Raw genomic sequence first — 5,146 nt, 5'->3', positions numbered from 1 at the left:
ATAAAATAATTAAGTTTAGTTTTGTTATATCCATAGTTTTGTTATATCATGTTCTCGGTACATTGCTAGTAAATCGATCAAAGCAAAACCAAAAAAAGAATCATAACCAAACCATTTACCAATGCCCTTTCATCTACCTTAGCTTATTTAATGAGTACGAGTCAGGGTAGGGTTGATGAAGATCATATAAAGCGATTTCGATGTAAGGGGTCTAACGACCATCGAACCACAGCTCGTGAATCGCATTCGAAACACCATTCTCATCTCCCTGCTAAACGCTCCACATTTTTTGTTGACGTGTCGCTGAAGATGGGAGGGGGTAATGATCTATTATTTTTAGTGGCCAAATAATAGACATAAGAACACTCATGAGAAATGTAAACATAACAAAACTGTCAAAGCTAAACTTCAAAATGGGGGGGATTGCCAGATGAATGTACGTAACCAATGTTATCCAAGACACGAACCATCATATCGGCATAGGCACGAATTGACAGTGACAATAGGGAAATGCACACACTTACACACGATAAAAGAATCGGTGGTCACATACCACGAGGCTAAGGAAATATTCTTCCTTTCCCGAATTGGACACGGAGCGAACCACACGCATCAGCCCTCGCAAGAACGGAAGTAATCTTAACCAAATAATTAAACTGGGTTAAAAGCTGGCGACATTCAGTTAGTCGATATTCACCCATATCTAATAAAGGGAAATCGACTGAGCCCAAACATAAGGAAAAAGGCTATCAGTAAAAAGCCGTAAGTGTGCAAAGTGTTCGAGGCGGTAACAGAATTTAATCGTGCTATTCGTTTGCAGTTTTTTTTTTTATCTTGTATCTGGTTCAGTCAAAGGCAAAGGGTTCCGTCATATTTCTTCCGGCGAATCCCCAACCAAATTGTGCAGGGGAAAATAAAGAAGTTGTGAATGCAAAACCTGGTCTATTCATTTGACAGCAATTGGACCCCCATTCGCCGATTATCCCAAAATCATCAAAACGTAAGTCTGCCACTTTCTTGTCACCATCCCATTGGAAACGAGCTACCCAACAACAGTAAATCGAGATTCCTGTTTGGACCGACAAAATAAGGTCAAGCAAATCAATATAAAAAAAACTCCGAAAAAAACCAACGTTATGAAACATACGTAGTTTTTAAATGTAACTTAGTTGCCAGAGCAACGCTCAGCAATCGTGTTCCGTCCAATACTGTGGTCATTAGTTGACAACCGGTTCTTGCGCCAACTCTATTTTGCTGCAATTTATTTATATTTAGTAACCTTTTCTTTTATGTTAATCTAATGCAGTATGCTAATCTTTGTTGAAAAAGCGTTGATTGTAATTAAGCGATGAGATCCAACAATAATCAATAATTTTATGTTAAGTTAAACACTGAAAATCTCATATGTACAAAGCTAAATGAGCTGATATTTAAGTACGTATTTTTTTTTTATATAGCATGAGACTTCAGGTAGCTCTACATATCAAATAAGATTCGTAACTTGAAATAAATATCAATCTCGAATTAATTAAAAATTTTACGTACTAAGTGCGTAAATTAATAAAATACAAATGTGTCTTATAAACGGCAAAAGCCTTGTATCTTAGTTAAGTAGAGCATATCATTGCAATCAAAAGTGCATTTTCTTTTTTAAAGTCATAAAATGAGACGAAATTAAAACTAAAATTTATACTACCTTATACATTTTTTTATTGAAGTTGTATTATTGAATAAAACGAACACCTGTAGTAGTTGTTAGTGACGTATACACAAACAAAGTCTTACTGTATAAATTTTAGCTTAAAAATATATGTTTAATAATTACAGACATTCATGCGTATGTATATATAAAGAAATATTAAGCAAAGAAATTGCAAACGAAAAGCTTTTATAAAAATACAAATACAAATAAAATAAAATATTGTATCTGTCCTTTTTGTGAAAAATTTTTTTGTTTTTTTTTTTTTGAGGTTTAACGTTGCTCCCTTCACTTTTGCAAAAGCTTAGAAGTCTTATTTGGCCGGCAATAATGCTTTAAAACGCCATCTCCAATTATTAGTTGCAAAAACTAATTATAAGTCCATTTTTATATCGCTTAAAAAACTAGTGATGGCTCCATATGCTTTCCCATTTGTATTTCGATGAAATTCTTCAAGTGATGTGCAATTCCTGATTACTGGATATTTGTTTCTGGTATTAATGTATTTGGTACAGTGAAAAATTATATGATTTGTATCTTCTGTTAAGCGAAGCGCACATTGGCGCGATTCTGTCGTTGCGAATCCGCAAGCCCAAAAATTACAACAATGCTACCCATACATTTTAATGCGCTAGCGCACACTTGCACGATTCCGTCGCTGCGAATTTTTCGAACATTCAATGTTCCTCTCTATTGACGCGTTCGAAACGCGGCTTGCAGCGTTTTGAAGGCGTCAAAGAAGAAGAAAGGTGTCACAGCAATAAAGACAAAGAAAAAAAAAGTGTAATGTACAAAAACTAATAAAAACGTTCGTAATAATAGTATTTTGTACGATTTGGGCACGCCGAGTGCGAAAATACACGAAATAAAGGGAAAATTGAGTGAATTGTACATCGGAAATCGACGCGAAAAAATCGCTCAAGTGTGCGCACGTTTGCGGATTCGAAGTTTACAGCCGAATTCGCAACGTATTCGCAACGATGGAATCGCGCTAATGTGCGCTTCGCTTTATGCTACAAGATTCACAGTTCGAGTTCGTATATACATTCATTTTTGCTAGAGTATCTTTACAAAATGTGTGATTTGTCATTATTCTGTTTATTTGTTTTATTGCAATAGGCGTGAAATCTGACTTTTTGTGGAACCAAGGTTTATTTAGTATTTCCGGGAACATATGTCCATATGCTTTTCCTTTTGACTGACTTTTTCCCGTGTACTGTTGCTGCCATTCATCGATTATTCTTGACTTTATTTCCATCACTGCATCTTTTATCGTCCACAATAGGAGCGTTCCTTATCTCCCAGAAATAGTCAGAAAAAGTCCGAAGTAGTCAGATTTAGTCCAAAAAGCGTTCCTTAACTCGGAAATGACAGCAAAAATGAGAGAGCAACAGTCAGTGAGAGTGACTCTCATCAGTCCGAAGTAGTCAGATTTAGTCAGAAGAATTTTTTCTGGCAAAATCCTGAAAAGTGTCAAACTCAACTGAATTTAAATTAACGGAAATTAAAGAATACGCTAAAAGTGAGAATAATCTAAAAAGTAAAAGAAATGAATTGAAATTGGAAGGAGGCAAAAAATAATTGATATAGCAAGTGTTTATTGTGCTTGTGCTTGTGTGAATGTGTTTTGTACATACATTTCCGTTCTTAGGTCGTGGTTATGCAGACAAACTTTTGTTTGCCAAATTAAATGGCGGCTGCTTAGTTTGCTCGGAGGTGGTTATGTCGAGTTTGGTACAGGGTTGCACGTTCATTATGGTTTTCATAGCTATTGGCAACACGAAATGAGAATTTCAGATTTACATAACGCGCACAATTAATATATATTTTTTTGATATTGCATAGGCAATTAACTGTGCCCTAATCTTTGAAGCTCCTACAGCATAAATACAGTTTTCTGGCTTTCGGTATCATGGCAATTTTTGTGTATAGCAACAATTGTCTAAAATTTTTGTATATGGCAACACCGAATTTGCTGCAGTTTGACCAAACAAAATTAGTTTGCTGTGAGAGTCGCCAAACTCGCTCTCTCCGAGTTTGCTGCAACAACAATTGCACGCAGTTTGCCAAACAAAATTTCTGCATAACACCGACCTTATTTGACGTTAGTTTTGTTGTTGCCATTCTTTGGACTAAAAATTAGGTTTTTTGCGTTCCTTTACTTTTCCTGTTACGTAGTGAGCGCATTTTGCTTACGCTCTGGCATTTTGACACTTTTCAGATTTTAGTCCAAAAAGATAAGGAATGAACCTAATATTTGTATTCGTTCACCATTTTGTGCTGCTTGGGAATTGCGTTGCAGCATCGGTGGTGAGCGGTTGACTCTTGTGGATAGCGGATCGCAGCGGATTTTTATACAAGTGCAGTGGTGACGGTAGTTTTGCTAATTTAATACTTTTGTGTTTAAATTTTTGGTTCAAGTTTATACGATCAGATTTTTGTGTTTTCTGACGTGTGTATTAATTTTGAGTGGTTCCTGGTAGCTGCAGCTTCCTGAGCGTTGCTTTTTGTGCTGTTTGGGTGAGTTTCTTGTGGCGAAAAATTTTCATACTTGGCATAGCGGTTTTTGTATAAAAGATGGCGGACGCTCAGGCGTCTGGGATGGCGTCCAAAATGGCGTGCGCATCTTTTAAGAATGCGCAGGCCAATTTGGGCAAAATCGGGAAAACTAGGAAGAAAAAGACTTGTGGCTCAGTCTCCAAGAGACCTAAGGGCGATTCTAACAGATTGGTGGAGGAGTTTAGTGATTCGAGTGAAAATATGAGTTGTGGTGAACTTCCCCCACTCAGCGGCATGCTGGTTAAGAGGGGCTCGTTAGCTAGTGTGGTACAGTCTGATAGTGTCCAGACGAATATTGAAAACGCTTTTACAGTAGTGGAAAATTCATTGGGTTCGTCTGATTTTTTGAATAGTAATGGTGGTTGCGGTTTGGATAGTGCTCAGTACAGTGCCGGTGGCCATGTTAATCATTTGAATGCAATGGCGGCTCAGGTTAGCGCTGACTCTGCTTATCAGGGTGGTGCTGGGGTTTTAAATACATCCGAAAGTAATAAGTTCAATCAAAATGAAAGTCAGAGATATAAGTTTGATTTTAAGGGAGAAGCAGTTGTTCTTATGGATGCGTCTAAAAGTGGTTTATTTGAGAATAAGGGGGTGAAGAACGGCCTTTTCCTTTTCGGCAAAATTCGGAAGTTAAATATAAGTGGTCTGAAAAACATTCTTGCCATAGGAAGGTCCTTATTTAAGGTCTTCTTTTATTCGGTTAAAGATGCAAACGCAAGTCTGACTAACAATGACCTCAAGAATATGGGAATTAGAGTTTTTATTCCCAAAAGTTTTTTTGAGACCTATGGGTGATCAGACAGGTACCTCTTGACTTTCTAGAAAGTGAAATATTTAGCAACATTCAGTCGGACATTCCGGTGTTATCGGTGTCTAGAATAACTA

Source organism: Rhagoletis pomonella, unplaced genomic scaffold (assembly GCF_013731165.1).
Source record: "Rhagoletis pomonella isolate Grant_MI unplaced genomic scaffold, Rhpom_1.0 Rhpom_scaffold_00006, whole genome shotgun sequence".
In the NCBI taxonomy this organism is placed as follows: Eukaryota; Metazoa; Arthropoda; class Insecta; order Diptera; family Tephritidae; genus Rhagoletis; species Rhagoletis pomonella.
This window is presented reverse-complemented; position numbering follows the sequence as displayed.